Genomic DNA, 22,733 nt, shown 5'->3' on the forward strand with positions numbered 1-22,733 from the left:
TATCAAAGAAATTTGATGGTGTAATAGGAAACTTTGTCAAATCTCGCCTGTCGTCAAATAAATATGATCAAATCTAGGGTAAATTTGATCATAAAAGTCGTTCGTCTTCTGTTCACTGCAATGTGATTGTAAGGGCTTGGAGAGCTGGCGTCACTACAGCTATTTGGCGTCTCTGTACTGTTTGTAAACATGGCTTCAAAGTTGGTGTGTTCCTTCGACACTTTTTTATTGTATTTTTAATAAACTTGCTTCGGCTATGGCTGTAGGAGGAGGGAGGGGGGTGATCAAGGGGCACAGTGCATGTTATTAATAAAATTGTGTGGTGATGGGCAAATGGAATTTGCTGCAGGCGACTTCATGTCCACAATCAGAGTTACAGTCATCCACCGCTACACCTGGAAACATCCAGGTAACTTTTCAGCAAACCGGAACAGAGGATGTCGTTAGTCTCTAAAATAAAATAAAAATTCTTTCTTAACTTTCCATTCTACTTTATTTTTTATCTCTGGATGCCACAAGTTGAAAAGCGCTTCATCTGTTTCGTACTGTTTATTAATTTGTAGTTATTGGAACATATAATGCCATTAATTAAATTATCCGAAAATAAAAATAGTTCTTATTTCCCATATAGTGTACTAAACATGTATTTACCTTTACATATTCTCCCGTGAGTGCTTCATAAATCGCTTTACACGTTTCTGGAATTATTTTGGCTAATGTGCAACGTGATATTCCAGTGCTGCGTTGTAAACTAAAGTAGCTCTCTCCTGTATCAAGAAATCCCAGTGTCACAGTTTGCCTGTCTTCTGCACACATAGCATTTCTCAAGAGAGTATTCTGTTTTGTAATATGAGAAGCCACTCTACTGAGCAAACACTGAAATACACTCTCATCCATTCGTAAGTAATTTGTATAAAAGACCTGACGTCCTCCACTAGCAGCTCTCGTAACAAATTTTGCTGAATGTTTTTTACTATCTCGACGTAATACTTATGGCTTCAACCAAGTATGTTTTTTTTCCTTCGTTTTTGCTCCAAATACACGCACTGTGCAATTGTGGTACTAGCAACTGCAGCGCATAACAAGTTGTCCGCCATCTTGAAATTTGCTGAAAAAAATGACTACAATGTAATACCCTTTTTTAGCGCCACGTCAAAGGTCTTTGTCAAAGAAATTTGAGGAATATTTGATCATATTTCTGTATCAAAGAAATATGGTAGTATAATACCGGCCTAAGATGGCGTAAGACCGTCGGAATGCACAGAGATTATATTGAAAAATAAGGAGAGGAGGAGGAGGAGATTAGTGTTTAACGTCCCGTCGACAACGAGGTCATTAGAGACGGAGCGCAAGCTCGGGTGAGGGAAGGATGGGGAAGGAAATCGGCCGTGCCCTTTCAAAGGAGCCATCCCGGCATTTGCCTGAAGCGATTTAGGGAAATCACGGAAAACCTAAATCAGGATGGCCGGAGACGGGATTGAACCGTCGTTCTCCCGAATGAAAAATAAGGATTTGTAGCCAAATGAATGGGGAATGATATGGTGTATTGGAATCCTGAACAAAACCAACCTTGTTTCAGAAAAAGTAGTGCTGCGTTACTTATTGTGAACGCTCCTCGTATAGAATGGCTGAGGTTTTACCCTTAGGAGCATAATTTGTTAGAATTACGTCAATCAGCCCCCCCACCCCCCCTAAAAAAAAAAGCTCGTCGTCATTCACTCTGCCCGAAGATGGTTGGGTCTTCGGCATTTTCGGTTGTGTATTGGACTCCACATATTTCCATGCTTGCTTTGCTCTGTTATCTCAGGATATTGGTGATACAACCAGTACTCGTCTATGGTGATTAAGCGACAAAAGAACGTTGTATATGTATTGGCGAAATACAGCTGCAACATTTCCGCTGCTGGCTTTTTGAATGGGCCTTAGTAGTCGCAGAACCCATTGGGCAGCAACCATTGTCATGTCCAAAAGTTGTGCAAGAAATTGAAGACTGATCCATGACTGATTTCGACGTTTTCCGCTATCGCCTCTATCGGTCTACGAGCACCAAGGACCTCCCCTTGCGTTTCCCTGTTCTATTCAGTGAGGTGGTCAGCCAATTCTTTCATAGTCATTGACTAGTTTGACTACACGGGAAGCTCTACGCCACCTAACAACTGTATCGTAATTATGGTGGTGCATTGTTGCGATACACTTCCACCGCTTTACCTTGGGCTGTTTGGAGCATTGCTCGCCTTCTAATGAATAGGACTAATTACGGTACGGTATCCTCGTTGAACAACGGGTAGCGCCATTTCGTTTTGGCTACTCTAGTGGCGTGCTGCGGTATTGTGGCGCGTTGGTTTTACGGGGATTGCTTGATAAGTCAGGTAAGTTATCATGAAAGAATGAAACATTTTGTTGCGCCTTCATGTTTGGTAAGCTTGATTATTCCAAGGATCGCATAAAGAATTTCAATAACGACAGCGTACAATTCATTGGTGACAGCCGTCTAAATTGGTGTGTCGATTGCGACTGAAAATGGAGAAAACACGAGTTTCATGCGGTTCAAAATTGTTAGGCTTTTGTGGACACTTGTTGGCAAATTGCTTGTCGGCTTCTGACCCGGGTTCTTCGACCAACGTTTGCTAACTTTTCCGACGTTTCGCCTGTACGAATGGCTAGCGTTGTCAAAGCTTCGTCCTCTACCACCAGGAATGGCGCAGTTCGTGCTGATATCATTAACACAGACAGCAAATGTGCTGGAAGTACCATCAAAGCTATCTGCTTTTAATGATGGTTCTGCAAACATAAAAGTGACAGATAGAATTGTGTACAGTTTTCCATATAGTGTTGGTACACTTTTCTTCTGAAAAAAAGTGTGAGTTGTATCATACACATTAATAACACAATAGCACGCATTTATCAGAACGTCACCCGAAAGCATCTGTGTCTTCCTGGCAGTAATAGAATCTAACGTACGAGAGATGCATACTCGTTGGACGATAAAGGTGTAAAGAGATAACGTGATATTACAAATTACCGCCACATGTAAAATAATATTATCTTAAGATTTAAAATGGGGAAAGTCACGGTAGGAACGTACAAAAATTCTGCTTACGAGGGAACGAAATGGACGAATCGAGAGAGAGAAGTCCCGAGTGTCACACAGGAAGGTTGCTTTTTTCTCCAACAAAAGATACTTGTCGGTAAACAACATTCTCATAGAATTTAGGGTAAAATTTCTGAAAGTATACCTTTGAGCACAGCAGTATATTGAAACTGAAAAGTAGTAATAATCGCTATATGACACCGTCCTGTAGACGCCAGCAGCCGGCAGTGCATACGTGAATGATATTGCAATCAAATACGCTGAGAGAAAATTATTTCCTCAGACTCGGCCAATTACGTATTAAGAAATATGTGATCTTTGCACATCTAGTATTGGATTACGGAATGACGTAAGCTTTATTATGAAGAGCGCCGCCAGGTGGTTTCAATTTAACGGAACATGTGGATGCATTTACCGGCCCGAGGGCATTACATCGAGCGTTTTACGCTCCCATTTATCGCCATAATTACAACAGATGCCTACGTAAAACATATATACTTTGTCAATAGCACTTAGATTTCAGACTTCATAACGCAGGGGACTAAAGGCATTTCGACAAAACACTGATGTGTAAGTCCTAGCGGCGGGTGTTGTGATATTACTGATCTTTCTATATAACCGTTGAATGTGAGCAGCGTCGACTAGCGTTAGCAACATTGGACGACTCTCATTTTGAGGACTTCCCCGCTTTGCAAGACACAATGTCATTACAAGCTATCGTTTCCAGCTCTCGGGAAAACTGTGTCCGATGGCCACTTCCGTATGTGGACACCAGATGAACCGATTGAACAATCCTCCCGTAATGGAGACATACTGTGTGAGGGAGTAACTATGTCGTTGAGAGAACGATTTTACATGAACATTGGTTTTTAATTTTTTACGTGAAAAGTAAAAAGTTTAACTGAGATACTAACTACAGAGACGACTGTAGCTGTGCTTTATCTACATAAAAACAATTTTTTGAGGCACATCAGATGACTTGAAATTTCCCTCCCCGTGTATCGTACGATATAGTGTTGTATCGCTGTCGTCCCAGTGTGAACCAGTTAAGTCTCTTCATCTACGTTTCCACGCGCTCCGACGATGCAGGTAGCTTATAGGTCGTTTTGCGTATCGTATTGTCCCAGTGTGAACCGCGCGTTTTAGTGTCAGACGAACTGGCAATGTGCGCTCTTGCTTGTCCCGCATGAAATAACGTTAGCTGTTTTAGCTAGTTGGCAGTTCTTCGCATAAAAGAGAATTGCGCTATGTTAAGATACCTGTGTTCATCATACTCATGTCATCACATCATGCAGAGGCACTTTGTGAAACCGATGAGGGTAACGTAACGCGGTAAATACAGTCATACTTCATCAGGAAAAGGAGCGTTTCGTCATCTATACGGACTGCAATAAGCAGTTACAGTACTGACATCGAGCAAGAGTATCTGAAGGGGTCAGTCGATGCTCCATCGCTACTTTGTAAGGTTTCGGTTTGAGGTTATACATAGTTCAGTGGACAGATGCAACTAACACAGCAGTCTGAAGTGCTAGATGGCGCAAAGCCCTGCTCCTAACTCATCCAGTTTCTCAGTATAAACACTTTGTTTTCTAGACTTTCTTTGTCTAACAGGGATCCGATCTCTTGAAGTTACTTTACTAATCAATTTATCGTAGACCGGAAAGTTTTCTTGTGAAGACAAACTGACATTCCACTTACTACACTGTTCTTATATAGCTCAACACAAGAAACACTCGTTGATATTCCATGTATACCATATAGGGAAATGTGATACTGACAAAATCATCGAAAGTGATTTCGATTTCGTCATCGACATCTAAACTTCGATACCTGATAGTAATCGACGCCCAAACATAGATGTTAAATAATGAATTTACAAAACAACGTAAAGAGCAACCTGCAAATGCATCTGTTATCATATTTATTAATCAGCAAGTATAGCAGTAAGTAACATTACCCATCCCACAACTTTTTGTCTAAGGTCTGTAAAAGTAACGTTTTTGAGAGAATTTTCCCGTCCACTTTGTGTTGGCAAAACAACCTGCTTGTGAGAACAATCTTTCAGAAGCTGACGAAGTGGCTATACAGCTCACATATTTATCGGGTGCAATTTTTTTGTCGCTTTGGATTGATAGTGCCGATGATATGACTCCATGCCCGGATAGGATCTTGTGTAAGATGTACGAGACGATTTTTCAGGTAATAATTGACCTGTGATGGCAGGTCAATTTGTGTTCCAGTTTGCAAATCATTATTTTTTATGCTATTTTATAATGTTAACTTCATAATTAGAATTTGATTTCTCAATTTTCTAATGCTGCCCACACAACACCACGAAATCATGAACGGAATGAACATTGAAAGGGATCAGTCCACGCATAACGTTTCTGCCTTTGCTCGTTCAAAATTATTGCCCCGCCCCCCTCCCTAAGGCCACATTTGACAAGTCGTAAATGTGTTGCACTGGCATCATTATGTGGCATGCTCAGTAAAAGATTCGATTAGGTGAAAGCGGTGACAAATGGCTTTTCATCCGACGTTGAAGGTAAATATTTTCTTTAACAGCGGTGTTATATCAAAGACGTCAGTTCGGATACGGAACATTGATGCCCCTGCATTGTTCGCATGGATTACATTTGTAATCCACTTGTGGGAATTTTTTAAAATATCGTAGCGACAGCGCGTCGAGCCTCTCCGTACTTTGATATGGATTGTTGGGGGACCCTGCAGTCGCAAGTGGTTCTGTGACAAGAGCTCGTCAAAGTTGACGATCTGCCACCATAATCTGCGCGACCTATTACGTTAAGTATTTTTGAAACACATTTTTTTCTTAGTTCGGCAGGGACATCAATGTTAACACTGGACAATTGGTTCCCTTCACTCCATGTTGCCAAGCAGCTGTTTGAAAATAAAACGATCGTGGTTGTTACGGTATGGAAGGACGAAAGAGAAGTGCCCAGGGATTTTCTTTCGGCAAAAGGAAATCCAATAAATTCTTCAACCAGAGCTATACTGTTGTTCAACGTCGAGATCTTCTTATTGACCTGTCTCTGTCGATGATGAAACCTCTGGCTCACCGATGATAAGAAAAAAAGAAGACGTCAGTTCTTCAGAATAAATGACTTCCTTTGGATTCCTCTGGTGGAAAGTTAGCCATCATCTTTGGAAATGACACCGAGTAGTTCTGTGGGTAGCTGCTATAACTCAGAAGATCACGAAATAGAAGTATGTGAAAAGTGTTAATGCATTTAATAAATTAATTTGTCCCAATCGTATCAAGATCGTTTGTATGTCTTGTTCTGAAAACCATGATTAGATTTGTATTTATACGAATGTGTATTTGTTTCAAACTAAATCAAAGGCTGTGATGTTATCTTGGTTCAAATTGTTACTTGTTATTAAAATTTTGTTTTTTTTTTTTTCAAATATGACAGAATATGTTTACTTTTAACTGATAGTTTTTAATAAACGTTACTACGAGAAACACATAAAACACTCAATAAAAATTCAAAATTCAATTGCTTCATTTTTTAGTTGAGAAAATGGCATACATATGTAATTCATACGACCACTTACGTTTCTTTTTAGAGCGCGACCACTGCAGCGTTAAACTTCCAAAATTGATATTTTGTAAACGTCAAAGATCGTCGTACATCAGTAGTATCATAGTGAACGGAAATTAATTATAACAAAAAAGGGAAAATTAAGTTATAGACTCGATCGCACAGTAAACGAGGCACAACTTGTGCCGTTAACGGATACGCCACTTGTCACACTGTCCGAGCAATGGACCGGAGTGTCATGCGGTGGTCGAAACCTACCCGCGAGTATATTGTTTCCCACGCATTGCCGAAGATATTTCATGCGGCGTATGTGAAACAGACTGTAAGTAACTGTAAAATTGCTGGCAACTAATTTTTCAATTAGATCGCGGACAGTGCCGTGGCGAACAAAAACCGGGTGTGTGGCACACTGTACTCCCATTCTAATTGCCGTCAACTCATTCTGAATTAATTGCATTTACCGTTGTTCCCTAAATCGCTTAAGGCAAGTATTAGCACGGTACCTTTGAGATCGCTTGTTTATGTCCCTAACGGCCCCATCGTCGGCGCAACTTTAAACCGTAACTTATTTCCCATTATGTTTTTATAAGTACTTTATTCGTCTTCGCTTTTCAGCATGTTACAGTTTCTCAAACATCTCGGCTTTAGATCTTCCACCTTTTAACACTTAAAGTTTAGTCAGGATAGTCCGTGAAAGTTTTCATTTTCGTCGCAGCGGGTTTCAGATATCTATCTCGCAGGATGATGACTGTCAACGGCTGCATTTGAAAATTTTATTTTACGCTACAGCCGGTTTCTGCGCTTTGTCCATCAAGTAGACGGCATCGGTTAGGTAAATATGAAGAGAGAGTTCATCATATCATGCATAAAATGCTAAGTTATAGGCCATAGAGTCTAGGGGTGTGGTATATTACAATCATGTGCTCTACCGATCACTTAAATCACAAAAACAGCGTAATATGTCGGCAACCATTGTAAATACGGAAGACCTAATTTTTTATTCGCTATAACTGGGGTGTGATCCTCGCTCACTCATTTGTTCGTAGGGTGATTTAGTATTTAAAGCCAGTCTGGCAGTCCATAATACGTCGCGCGCGTTGCGTTGGTGCGTCTTTCGCTCAGTTATAAAATCAGTTTCATTGATTGTCAGTCGGTACTTCCTGCTATACAGATGAGCATAATACGTGACGCAGAAGGTTGAAACTAAAAGCGGAAAAGTATATTTTAGATCCATTTTGGAGGTGTGCGACTCAGAGCGAGACGAACTGCTAGGTTAATCCCTGCTTGCATGTACAAGTGATCGTTTCCGCTCAGGTGTCTGCAGCGCTCACAGGATACAACTGCGCCTGCGCGTAAAGGCCAAGGCCAGTCCTCTGAAACTCGCCAGACCATTCAACTGATACCAGGGCCATAATGCAGTCGGACGATAATGAATGCACGCTCATAGCGCCAGCGTAAAGACAATTCGGTCGTCTCTGTCGTAATTATAGCTTTTACTAAAGAGTAAACGCAATAAGAGCTGTTGGGTAATGCCAGTGTAAATCAAAGGACTGCAGTGCATACAGAAGTTTGCCTCGCCGCAATATGACGTATTAGAAAAGAACTCGAAGCAAACCAAATGCTTTACTGGAGCCATAAAGTAAGGGCGCAAATAATTTTTGGAGGAAACCCATCGTGACAGAGCTTTACAAAATCGGTAATTCAACAAATGATAAAAGACTTTCACATTGAAACTTCCTGACAGATTAAAACTGTGTGCCGGACCGAGACTCGAACTCGTTACCTTAGATAGCTCAGTTGGTAGAGTACTTGCCAGCGAAAGGTAAAGGTCCCGAGTTCGAGTCTCGGTCCGGCACACAGTTTTAATCTGTCAGGAAGTTTCATATCAGTGCACACTCCGCTGCAGAGTGAAAAGCTCATTCTGGGAACATCCCCTAGGCTGTGGCTAAGCCATGTCTCCGCAATGTCCTCTCTTCCAGGAGTGCTAGTTCTGCAAGGTTCACAGAAGAGCTTCTGTGAAGTTGGAAGGTAGGAGACAAGGTACTGGCAGAATTGAAGCTGTGAGGACGGGTCGTGAGTCGTGCTTGGATAGCTCAGTTGGTAGAGCACTTGCCCGCGAAAGGCAAAGGTCCCGAGTTCGAGTCTCGGTCCAGCACACAGTTTTAATCTGTCAGGAAGTTTCATATCAGCGCACACTCTACTGCAGAGTGAAAACCTCATTCTGGACTTTCACATTAATCAAAAAATTGTGCTGACGTTACGCATATTACTTATTGCTGTACAATAAAAAGAAAAAAAAAACTTTCTCCTTGACACAGTTGATATGCCCAAGACATTGTGTGAAATGGGATTTATCTGGAAGAAATCTGTGAGCTAAAGGAAGATTCTGCTAGAAAGAACTGATGTAATTGAATGGCGATGCAGACACAGTAGTTGATCCAAGTAAGGAAATTACGAGAGCAAAGCAGAAAATTCTTTTATGTTGACGAAACGTGGCTGGATCGTTTCACCTTGTGGCAAGAACTCATGTTGCACCATTATGTACTGTTCAGTCGAAGAACGCTGAGCATAACCTTCACATTTGATCGCACTTGCAGAGTTTTCTTCGATCTTGACGACACGGAATGCGTCCACTCGGATGATAGACTCGTAGTTTGTATGTCATGTCCATAGACTCAGATTTCATTATTTTTATGACTGGTTTCAGTACTTCTACATCGTTGTTGACTTTAGCTAAGATTCCTGAGCAACTTGCATTCCCCGCTTATTTTTGTTTGAAACGCAACCATTTTGGAAGAAAATTTCACGAAACAATTTCATGGCATGAACCAGTCGATACGCCAACATCGTCAGCGACTTTTCTAGATTCGGCATCGTACCTAGCCTTGCCTTTCACTTCTTGTACGATTTCGTAGACTGACGTGTTGGAGCGTCCAGGACACTGCTAATCTTCAATGTCTTCAGGACATTCTTCGACATGCGTTTACCACTCGTAAACTGTCTTACACTCTTAGCAGGCTCATCAAAAGCAGTATTTAATATTTCTAAAATTTCCATCCACTTTATTGCCTTGTTATTGCAAAACGTAATACAAAATCTGGTATCCATTTTTATAAAAAATAAATAATAGCTGGTCCTTCGAAAACGCGTGTAGGCTTTTTGACAGCTCACAATAGCCAGAGAACGGACGCGGAGCTGTTGCGGCATGGAGATGTCATTTCCTTCGTGAGGTGCTTAGTAGAGAATTAGGAAGATATAATATGCACAGATGAAACTTAACGAGCTTATTAAACGGTCCGTTGCGTGAACAGACCATACGCGCCACGGAACGATGAATGTGCCAACAGGGTTCAAATGTCTCTGAGCACTATGGGACTTAACTTCTAAGGTCATCAGTCCCCTAAAACTTAGAACTACTTAAACGTAACTAACCTAAAGACATCATACACATCTATACCCGAGGCAGGATTCGAACCTGCGACCGTAGTGGTCGCGCGGTTCCAGACTGTAGCGCCTAGAACCGCTCGGCCACCTTGGCCGGCGCCAACAGGGTAGAGCGGGTACTTATTATTCATACTGACGCTATGAATGTGCCCCGTGCTATGTTGAACATCAACCATGTGTCCTCGATATTGCAGAGAATCTTCTGTACTTTGTGGCTGGAAGCTGGCAACATCGCTGCTAGCTGTCATGGACGTTCCCTCGCTCAGTGGAGTATACTAGAGGTGGTCAGCACGCGCGCCAGTCCTTTACTCGTGACATTGGTAGTTGCTCGGAGTGGGGTAGCAAGTAAAACAAGTGGCTCACGCAGAAGCAAGCGTTCATGAGCGAGGCGACATGGTCATAATAGTAGCGGAAGGGAAGTCGGCTAACTGTAGTAGTGGACGCTCAAGAGGAGGCGACTCGGTCATAGTCGTAGCAGAAGAGGAATCGACTAAGTGTGATAATGGATGGCCTGCAACGAAAAATGCATGCGTGGTAGGTTCACATACAATGAATGCACTATTTCATCATCATTAAAGAAGAGAATTCATTGCACTATAAAATCCTTGCATTCATACACTACCAAACTACAATACCTGTACGATCAAGTGAAAAGAGCACTACAATGTTCTCTAACAATTTTTTTTTGTGAGTTTCCTGCACTTACCAGGCAAAATATTTATAGGCCGAAAATGACATTTCCATATCACAAGAAGTTATAGATACGATTTTGAACGAACATATCTTGTGACTGTCAGATCAAGTTCTTCATGCTTTCACTAAATACTTTCTTCACTGAACAAAAGAATCCGTAGTTTGTGTTCCAGTTTATGTCACTGTCCAGTTTGTTCTTTGCGTCTTTTCCAAGTTTCCCTTGGACATGACTGAAGAATCTCTGGAATTCCTCCAAAGTGGCAGACACGTGGCTTCTAATTTTGCTGTCGTAGAGGTCAGTTTTAAGAAGTTTGTCTGAAATTGTGAGCCATATGTTTATGACTATTACAGCGCCATCTATCACAAAGCGAAAAAAGTGGTCCAACTAAAACATTCATATTTCTTTACGTACTACACGAATATGTAATAAATAAGGGGGGCTCCTATTTTTTTTTAAAAAAAACGCAATTGAAATCCGTTTGACCTATGGCAGCGCCATCCAGTGGGCCAACCATAGCGCCATCTGGTTTCCCCCTTCAAGGTAGACGAGTTTCATTCTTTGTAGTTTTTTCGTTTGATGCTTATTTCGCGAGATATTTGGCCCGGTCACTATCAATGGACCACCCTGTATAAACTAGAGATATGGAAGTATTCTCAAATGTTCGTCCTTAACTGAACGGGGCGGAGATAAATAAGGCGATGAACGAAAGAAATGGATCAGTTTTCGTAATTTTAGCACGCTACTGTTTATAATAACGTATAAGAATTGTGAATGTCAACTTGAGCACTCTCCTTTCCAGCGGTTGTAATGATGAACATAGAAAACTTCAGTAGAATCCGATATCAAAGGCTTGAACACTTCATTCATTTGACATTAAATGACGCAAATTCGTAATAAAATCAAACAGCTAGTAGCTTGAAATTAATCCAGCTGGAAGTATTCCTGATCTGTCCGGTAGAATAACGTCTGCTAATATTCGTAGGTCTTCCTTCGTCGCCAGTGCCATGTGACAACGAATCTAACAAGATCCGCAAGCACAGTGGAAATTCACGGGCTCGCTTCGCTAGAGGTCAGTCGCCGGACCGTGCCCCGTTGACATCAAACGGACCTTGGTGTTTGAGAATGTGACAAGACGGCGAGGAGTTTGCGAACGAGTCTGAAGACCGAGTTGACCAGCTGTATGTGACAAGGACTCTACTAGAAACCGAAAGCGTTAATACGGCGTCTCATTCATGACCTCTAATCAACAGCTCGCACGTCACGAAGATGATAACAATTCTTCGCTGCCTTTCCCCTATCGAAGTGCGCGCGGGAAAAACGAAGACTTAAATCTTTCCGTGCGAACTCTGACTTATTTTATTTTATTATGATGATCATTTCTCCCTGTGAAAGGGTGCTAACAAAACATTTTCGCACTTAGAAGAGAAAGTTGGTGATTGAAATTTCATGAGAAAACCCTGCCTTTGTTTTAATGACTGCCACACCAATTCGTGGATAATTTTTGTGTCACTCTACCCCATATTTCTCGCTAATATAGAAAGAGTTGCCCTTCTTTTAACTTTTTCGCCGGCCGGAGAAGCCGAGCGGTTCTAGGCGCTACAGTCTGGAACCGCGCGACCGCTACGGTCGCAGCTTCGAATCCTGCTTCGGGCATGGATGTGTGTGATGTCCTTATGTTAGTTAGGTTTAAGTAGTTCTAAGTTCTAGGGGACTGATGACCTCAGAAGTTAAGTCCCATAGTGCTCAGAGCCATTTAACTTTTTCGAGGTCTTCCGTCAATCCTATCTGATGCGGATCCCACACCGCACAACAGTACTCCAACAGAGGGCGGACAAGCATAGCGTAAGCAGTCTCTTTTGAGTATTCTACATCTACATACATACTCTGCAGACCACGTACGGCGCATGGCGGAGGGTACCCTTTACCACAACTAGTCGTTTCATTTCCTGTTCCACTCGCAGGTAGAGGGAGGGAAAAACGACTGTCTGTATGCCTCCGTATGAGCACTAATTTCTCGTGGTCCCAACGGGAAATGTACGTTGGCGGCGGTAGGATCGTTCTGCAGCCAGCTTCAAATGCCAGTTCTCTAAACTTTCTCAGCAGTATGCTTCGAAATATGTGTCTTCTTCCATCCAGGGATTCCCACTTGAGATCCCTAAGCATATCCGTAACACTTGCATGCTGATCGAACCTGCCGGTAACAAATCCAGCAGCTCTCCTCTGAATTGCTTCGATGTCTACTTTCAATCAGAGCTGGTGTGGACCCGAAACACTAGATCAGTACTCAAAAATGGTCGCGCTACCGTCCTGTATGCGGTCTCCTTTACAGATGAACTACACTTTCCTAAAATTCTCCCAATAAACCGAAGTGGACCATACGTCTTCCCTAACACAAACCTGACATGCTCGTTCCATTTCACATCGCTTCGTAACGTTACGCCGAGGTATTTAAACGATGTGACTGTGTCAAGCTTGACACAATTAATGCTGTATCCGAAGACGACGGGTTTTTCCTACTCATCCATATCAACTTAAATTTTTCTACATTAAGAGCAAGCTGCCGTTTACCGCACCAAGTATAGACTTTATGTAGGTTATCTTGTATCAACAGACAGTCACTTAGCTTCGACACCTTCCTGTATACGATAGCATCATCAATGAACAACCGCACATTGCTGCCCACCCTTCTGCCAGATCATTTATGGATATACAAAATAGCAACGGTGTCACACAACCCTGGGGCACTCCTGATGTTACTCCTATCTACGATGAACATTCGCCGTCGAGGACAACATACTGGGTTCTATTGCTTAAGAAGTCTTCGAGCCAGCCATGTGTCTGGGAATCTATTCCGTATGCACGTACCTTCGTTAACAGTCTGCCGTGGTGTACCGTGTCGAATGCTATTCGGAAATCTAGAAATATGGAATCTGCCTGTTGCCCTTCATCCATAGTTCGCAGTATATCATCTGAGAAAAGACAAAGCTGGGTTTCACACGAGCGATGCTTTCTAAAGCCGTGCCGATACGTGGACATGAGCTTTTCGGTCTCTAGGAAATTTATTATATTCGGATTCGGAATGTGCTCTAGAGTTCTGCAGAAAACCGATATTAAGGACTTTTGTCCGTAAATTTGAGGGCCCGTTCTTTTACCCTTCTTATATAGAGGAGTCACTTGCGCTTTTCTCCAATCGCTTGGCACTTTGCGCTGGTGGAGAGATTCGCGATAAATGCAAGCTAAGTAAGGGGCCAATGACGTGGAGTACTCTTTGTAAAACCGAATTGGGATTCGGCGACTTATTTGGTTTCAACTCTTTCGGTTGTTTCTTTACGCCAGCGATGCTTAATACTGTGTGTGCGTACGCGACTCTGTGCGTTGGTCAAACGACGGTACGTCAGTACGATCCTCTTGCGTGATCGATTTCTTAAACGTGGAATTTAAAACTTTCTGCTTCCAAGCCAAACTGATCAACAAGTGAGTGGATGGAAGCCTCAGGCCCGCTTAGCGGTCTTACGTAGGACTAGAATTTTTTCGGATTCTCCGCGAGATCTTTAGGCGGTATGATGGTGGTAGCTGTTGTATGCGTCGCGCATAGATCTTTTCACAGACGCACGAATCTATACTAATCTTTGCCTGTCGTCATTTCTGCCAAAATATTGCAGTCTTTGGTTTGCTTTCCCCACAACATTATCTATGTGATCGTTCCAGTTAAATTTATTCGTAATTGTAATCTCTAACTGTGTACTTGAGTTTACAGCCGTTAGGTTTGTGTGGTTTACAGTGTAACTGAAATTTAACCGATTCTTTTTAGTAATCGTGTTTGACTTCACACGTTTCATTATTTAGGGTTAAATGGTTCAAATGGCTCGGAGCACTACGGGACTTAACATCTGAGGTCATCAGTCCCCATTTAGAGATAGATGCCACTTTTTACACGATACAAATATCTTGTGTAAGTCATTTTGCAATTTATTTTGATCATTTGATCACAAGAACGAGACAATAAATGACACAATCATCTGCAAACAATCTAAGAGGGCTGCTCAGGTTCTCCGAAATCGTTTACGTAGATCAGAAACAACATATGGCCTGTAACACATCCTCGGGGAGCGCCAGATATTACTTCTGCTTTGCGCGATGACTTTCCGACAATTATTACGAACAGTGACATTTTTGACAGGAAACCACGAATCCAGTCACACAACTAAGACGATACTCAATAGGCACGCAGTTTAACCAGAAGTCACTTGTGGGGAACGGTGTCAAAAGCTTTCTAGAAAACTAAAAATATAAAATCAATTTGACGTTCCCTGTCGATAACACGCATTACTTTGTGAGAATAAATAACTAGTTGTGTTTCACAAGAACGCTGTTTTCTGAAACCGTGTTGGCTAGGATGTTTCGCAAACCACTCTGACAAGATTCGGGACACACGTATTGGCTTATTTATATGAAGATGATATCTGTTCTGCAGTCGCACTACCATCTGTGTCCTTGGTGGCTCAGACGGATAGAGCGTCTGCCATGTAAGTAAGAGATCCCGGGTTCGAGTCCCGGTCGGGGCACTCATTTTCAACTGTCCCTGTTGATATTATCAACGCCTGTAAGCAGCTAAAGGTCTGGATTTCATTGTAATTTCATTATTGGCTTATTGTCTTACCATACGGACATGTGCAGGTTGCTGTAGCCGAACAATGCGAGGCAGATGATCGGACCGAGGTTTTATATCGCTCACCTCTCGAAACGGTGACAGCCTAAGAGGGACCCTATTTCAACTAACGTAAAAATTCCTCACGTGAATACCTCCACCAACTGTGCCTGAACAACGATTTGACAAACGGAGTGCGTGGTCTCATTCTATCTACATGTTGAGATCTATCTATGTTTAAATTGTTGGCATGAAGTCGAGCCCCCATTCAGTAGTGTCTCAAATCATCAACTTATGTGCTTTTCTTTTTTTGTAGTACTTTTATCCAGGGTTGCAAAAAAATGGTTCAAATGGCTCTGAGCACTTTGGGACTCAACTGCTGTAGTCATCAGTCCCCTAGAACTTAGAACTACTTAAACCTAACTAACCTAAGGACATCACACACACCCATGCCCGAGGCAGGATTCGAACCTGCGACCGTAGCAGCAGCGCGGCTCCGGACTGGAGCGCCTAGAACCGCACGGCCACCGCGGCCGGCCCTCCAGGGTTGCAAATTCACGGTTGCATGTGAGATGAGTTGAATAGGTTCAGTGGTAAATATAAACTCTGCGTAATGTTTGTTTGTCACTAAAAACAACTGCTCCACTTCAGTTTGGCTGTCGTCAGAATTGCCACCAGACTGCTAATCAAAATCGTAAATGCAGTGCCATCTGAAACTTTAAACCAGTTGCTCCCGTCATTCTGTAGTAACTGCTCTAATTCACTGAAGAACTCTACAGAACTATTCGCTACGTATGAGGCAATTTCTTTTATTGTGGTGATTTGTGGCGCCATTCTCGTGGTTCTTTAAATCCTATTATATATAATAAATATTTTAGCTGACTGCTTTGTAAGTTCTTACACTGTTTCTTAATCCAGCAGGCATTCCTTGTCCTGTTTGCCCTCTTATCCTAAGTGGGGGACATAGTTTCTAGACCTTGATGAATGAAAGCACTGTAAGCAAGAAAAGCCGCTACTAAATCTATGTAAATGAGAAACCAAGAGTAAAAACAAATAGTCCTTCAGCCACTCATTTTTTTAGGTTACACGGTATTAGAATTATTTGACGTGGTGCATCACTATCAAAATTCCAGGAACTTGCATGCCGAAAGAATGTGCGCTCATGTTGTGTGCAAATGACAGCATTTAGTCAGCTTCCAGTAAGTCTAATAGACGGTCGCTGTAACATTGTTTATATTATTCAGCCGAATCGCACATTACTTTTACAGAGATATTGATTCCAAAATATCTCGGCACTGACAGTAGACGTTGGTCGCGACACAGACTTAACAGATGTTGTAGTCTGCGGCACGAGTGAAAGCAGCTTTCGCAGGATGCTTCAGCCAGATGATGTTCCGTGGTCGTAGTTCTGCTGGGAGCGACGTGCCTATTCATTTCACTTGCCTCGTAGACATCCGCCACAACCGCAGCGCCATTAAGCGCAACTCGACACAAGCGTCTCGATTTTCACGTCTCGACGTAGATAACGAGCGAAACCGCGACGTCGGCATCAATTACTTTGAAATGCAGCGGGTATCGTACTGCAGTGAGAAATACTCAGTACCTGGTGCAGACTTTTATCTCGGAAAATTCTCTTGGAGACTTCAATGAGTGGGCAGGCAAGCATCTTTCGCAAACGAAATTTTTTTCACACCGTACAAAACTCAGTTGACTTGAATGATTAAAGAATGTAGGGAAGCGTCGCTTAGTCGTGAGATTACCTTAGACGTAAGTTATACAGTGCAAGAGCATGCTTTTTACTTCGAGGAAGTGTAGTGTGGTTGTGAAACTGACCCGTTCCACATAATAGCGAGAGGTCGCAGTTCTGATCCGCGGAACATGCAAATAACCAACAATTAAAATTGTAAGCCTATTACTTAAAAAGAAAGACAGGCAGGACAAAAAAATACAGACCTGTTGGCCTCCTCTCCGTAATGTACAAGATACTAAAATTATCATTGACCGTTTCGCAAGCTGGCTTTAGAAATTGGTGATGCGCTATGGACCATTTATATGATGTGATGTGAATGAAACTGTAGATACTTTGAGTTGCCAGTTTTCTGTGGGGCACAGACTTTAAGAAAGCTTTTGACCTTAGTCTAACAGAATCGGTACCAGTACCCACGAGAAATAAGGCATTGATCCAAATTGTGTTAGTATACTAAAGAGTATAGTCATCAAAGCAACACCTTCCGTTATACGTAATAGTCAGAAGTTCGGATTTGTCACCAAAACTATCTCAATAGCCTGAGAGAAAACTTTCACTCTTAAACTGTGAATGGAAAATATGAAAAGGTGTTAACTGAGCCACTTCAGTTTTGGTGATCACATTTTATAGGGAGCAGTCAAATGAAAACAAGGAAGATGGATTCTGTTTATTATTTCAAAAGTAATCGCCGTAACTGTAATACATTTATCCCACTGTGAAACAAGACGGTTAGTGCCTTCATGGAAAAATATTTGTATTTGCTTACGAAATCATGATTGTAGCTGGCGTGCACTTCGTCCGAAGAAAATCAACAGCCACCAATGTCTTTCTGCGGGGCTCCCAAGATATGGGAAGAGATCAGACTTGTCTGGAGGATGTGTAAGGGCTTCCCAGCGAAACTTCAACAGTGTAGTCGAAACAACATTTTGCCAAGGTTGTTTAGAGGACACTGTAGAAGTTGCGCTGTGAAGCCCTTACACATCTTCAATTAAGTACCGATCTCTTCAAATGCACCCATTGGACACACATTTTGCGCATGTGCAGTCGTTCCTCCATGATCGTGTGAACACGTCCGACGCTCAATCTGACCACGGCGGCTATGTCTTTCACTGTCACTCGGCGGTACTGGGTAATGTGTGCATCCACTAGCTGGACGACGTCATCGGTAGTGCAGTGTGGTTCTCCACACCGTGCATCATCGGCTAACGACACCCGCCCTTGCCTGAAACGCTTGATCCTTGCGAGGGAGATGCAGTCTTCGCCGTACGCTTGTGACATTCGTCGATGATTTTCCGTTCCTCCTACTCCTTCCGCTGTCAGAAAACGAGCAACACTTCTTTCCTCTTCCTCTGACGGCTCCATGTCACTGTTTGCAATGCGACTGGCAGCGTTGGTCGATTGATGCATGCTGCTGCTAGCTCTGTACAGTCACGTGACGTGCACGCGTGCCCTCTAGTGCCGCGCTGAGAACTTCCACGCTGTGGTCGGAACCACACCTCGTTACACATGCCACGATATTATCCTCCTGTCACAGGTCTGAGCATTCCAAACTCGGTCTCGTTTCTTTTTGAACGCCCCTTATAGGTTCGTATTAACAGCGTACAAAGAGATAAAAAACTTTTATAAATCACCAAATTCAATCCACCCTCTGTTGTAGCCTGCTACTGTCAGTCTCGGTGAACTACAAAAATAGGATGTTTTTCATTCATAGACAGTATTCGTCAAAATTTGTGTGGTTCAGTTTAGAGTTTCTATTTCCTTGCGTTATAACAATTGGTATTTCCTCTTGGTTTGCACATCAGTAATGATCTTGCCAAGGCACACATCCCTCATCTCATACACTCATTCCAGACTTCTTTTGCTCCTAATGCTTATCTCCGTGGTTTGCGTTACAAATTCCCCATGCTACAATATTGCGAGTTACGGACCTCCACGATCCACAAACATTATTTCCATCTCTTGTGTAACTGTCAAATGTTCCTTGACGCGAATACAGTGGTTCTGACGTGGAGCTTTTTCTCAAGGAGTTGTTAAAATAAATGCATTTTGTAGTAACAACTTCTGCATTTTCCACAGACAGCAATAGTGGTTTTCCAAATAAACTAAAAACTGTGTCTTTAGTTGTACATTCTTCTGCAAGGACGTCTTTTTTGGTGGCTTGGAAAGGGTTTCATTGTGTGCTCCTGTAGTGGAAAGTCATCATCAGCCACTAATACGTCTGGGGCGACTGTATTGCTTCCAGGAAGAGATCCAGGAGGCGGTAATGCCTACTCATTTTTTGTCGTTCTTCTGTAGAACGTAAGTTTCTCGGCAAACTCCGCCGTCTCAAATGAGGCCTAGGCAACATGCATTAGCATACAAGAAACAACAGTGAACATCAACAGTAGCACCAGAACAATTCTAAAAGTTTCTTTATAACTGAAAACGACGCCGCCCCTATTCTTCGGGTTCTGAATCACTGTGTGTTTTCCATTACAAGCCCCGATACAGTGCGGGCAGTCGCCCCCCCCCCCCCCCTCCCCCGACCACAACACGCAATACAGATGGTATGCATTGTGTTTTGCAATTTCAGTGTGTTATTCTTCTGTCTTGGGACTGATGACCGCAACAACAACAATAATAACAATATTATTACTGTAATCATATTTAAAGTCTACGGATGTGTTACCTCTAAAAATACTCGCCATAATTATTCGTGAAAATAGTGACAGCAACAAACAAAGAACAAATTAATTTACGTGTTTACGTATTTGGTTTTACAGGGTGAAGATGCAATTTCAAGCACTCCCGGTACTCACAGTACATTAAGCTATGATGGTTCAAATGGCTCTGAGCACTATGCGACTTCTGAGGTCATCAGTCGCCTAGAACTTAGAACTAATTAAACCTAACTAACCTAAGGACATCACCCACGTCCATGCCCGAGGCAGGATTCGAACCTGCGACCGTAGCGGTCACGCGGTTCCAGACTGAAGTGCCTATAACCGTACGGCCACACCGGCCGGCATTTTTTAAGCTATGATGAAACACTGCCTATATCACTGCATTTTCCAGTTACGAAGCTGAGAAAAAGAGGGCCGGGCTGTTGAGGTAAAATGTTTTTCACTCAAGAGGAGAGTAAGGAAGAGTTTGCGTTCTACATCTTCATCAGAACGTGAGGAAGAAGCATGTACTAGCCGGCCGCAGCGGCCGAGCGGTTCTAGGCGCTTCAGTTTGGAACCGCGCGACAACTACGGTCGCAGCTTCGAATCCTGTCTCGAGCTTGGATGTGTGTGATGTCCTTAGGTTAGTTCGGGTTAAGTAGTTCTAAGTTCTAGGGGACTGATGACCTTAGATGTTAAGTCCCATAGTGCTCAGAGCCATTTGAAGCGTGTGGTATCTTAAAGCAGCAGCTGCAAGGAATGAATTTTCAACATACGGCGTGCATGTTGCAAACGAGCAACGGCGTTTGTCGCGTAGGGCACAAACGCTAGTGAAACATTACATAAATAATGTGTAGCTCCATGTGGTTATAGTTAGATATGATTAAGAAAATTCACCTATTGGTCCTGCACAATATGTAAATTGAAGGTGGAGAGGGGAAGAAAGGAAAGAAAAAGGACTCACTGTTGTCAGCTGCACTGGGACATTACGCGGAATCTGCGGCGATAAGTGATAATGTGCGCCGCGCCGGAATTCGAACCCAGGATCTCCTGCTTAGAGGGCAGGTGCGGTAGCCACTGCGCAATCCGGGCGTTATCGCCACTGCACGGACTATCTCGGAAAGCCTCATGGCCGATTCACACTGCCGTCGAGAGCCACCTATCCGCAGCGCCTGAGCATTTCCTCCATATTCGCTCTTCCGAGATTCCCACAGGAGGCCGGAAGCGTTTGTGCATCTGCACTGTGAGGGTGGATTCATTGCCCAGCTAAGCCTATCAGGTTATATGAACGTGTGCCTTCTTTTTCTTCTGTTACTCACGGTTGCCATCAAGAACGCAGCTGCTGCTACCGTTTGCAAAGACATGGTGCATTCTTCTGATGTAGCTTCGGTGGAATTGAGAGGCGTGTGCTACCAACACAGACCGCTTGCAGCATGCGACACCATGCAACACTTTTCCTGAGCAACAGCAACCTTGTAGCACGGTTTCACGTCGCGCACTAAAAATTGGCGACACGTAGCATTCGACATAAGCAACGTGTTGCCTAGTATTGCCTCGTTGCGAGACGAGACGTTCAAATGGCTCTGAGCACTACGGCACTACAGGACTTAACATCTGAGGTCATCAGTCCCCTAGAACTTAGAACTACTTAAACCTAACTAACCTAAGGACATCACACACATCCATGCCCGAGGCAAGATTCGAACCTGCGACCGTAGCAGCAGCGCGGTTCCGAACAAGCGCCTAGAACCACTCGGCCACAATGGCTGGCGAGAAGAGATGTCTCCGTGAAGGATACCTCTCTACTTTCGAGGCCGGGTCCGTGCGACTTTGAGGTCACTGTTGTCGTACCAATCCGTGTTTCAGTACACAGGAAAATTCTCCGTGTGTAGCAAAACCCTAGCACACTTGTTCCTGTGCTTTCTGCTACGCCCATTGGATTTCTGTGCGTTTGTTTGTCATTACAGCTTGTGCAGTGAAATCCGTTATGATTGCATGCAATTTTTCCTAGGATACCTGCATTTATAATTATTTTGCATATCCAGCAAAAGTAACAGATCCTTTGTTGCCATCCGCATCCAACTTCCAGCTTTGGAATCGTCCTACGGTCACAATATTGCTGGTCAACCGTGCAAGTAAAAGGTGCCCTTTATTCCAGAACATCTCTGTTTCTATTGATCTACGCTGTTACTGCTCCAGAGGGATCGTACAATAGCATTAATCTTGCGGTCGCATTTAATTTGATCACTAGCTGACAAACCCAGCTTGGCCCAGGTATTCATTCTGCCAGTGTTCTGTTAGAAACGAAATCAAGAAATAAATTTTGTTTAAGTGTAATATCGAAAAAAAAAACATTTCCCTGTATTAGTGGATACACCTTTGAGATTATGAAACAGTCGTACAAAGAAATATGCATATACAAATGTATAAGTACAGCTGCTTCTAGTTCCAACAATGCGATTTTGTAAACGCATAGCTCTCTAGAAAGCTATTGTTTTCGTCTACAATCGTTTCCGCTTCGCAGTTGGGAGCTGTCAAAAATGCTACCAGGTGTCAGGCATTTCATTAAGTATCATAGTAGTAAAGAATACATGTATTAAATCTTCATGCATGATGCGGCATTTTTTCACGCAGCCCAGTATTTATGATGTCATATATCTTGAACTACGTCTCGTACAACGATTTATTTGTGTAGGTACGTTCAGCGGCATATGTGATGTCTGCCAAACGTGTAGCCAATAACGTCAGTAACAAGGAAGTAATAAATTAATACTTCACGCATGATGCAGCAGTTTTTCTCTCGTCTCATTGTTTGTAAAGTCATATCTCCTAAATTATAACGAATAGGTGATCCTCCCCCCTTCTCCCAGCGATTGCTGCCTGACAGTATGGGAATATATACCA

The 22,733-nt window shown here is 42.8% G+C and overlaps 1 protein-coding gene and 1 non-coding gene across 2 annotated transcripts in view; both read left to right on the forward strand.

Annotated features, from left to right (window-relative positions):
* The window catches only part of LOC124798555 (LHFPL tetraspan subfamily member 3 protein), a 161,346-nt gene that overhangs the window by 22,125 nt on the left and 116,488 nt on the right, over positions 1-22,733 (forward strand). The gene's annotated exons all lie outside the window — the stretch shown is intronic.
* On the forward strand, positions 8,736-8,810 carry Trnas-cga. Its single transcript has one exon. It is a non-coding gene; the product is annotated as a tRNA-Ser (tRNA).

The sequence above is a fragment of the Schistocerca piceifrons genome, chromosome 5 (genome assembly GCF_021461385.2).
Source record: "Schistocerca piceifrons isolate TAMUIC-IGC-003096 chromosome 5, iqSchPice1.1, whole genome shotgun sequence".
NCBI lineage: Eukaryota > Metazoa > Arthropoda > Insecta > Orthoptera > Acrididae > Schistocerca > Schistocerca piceifrons.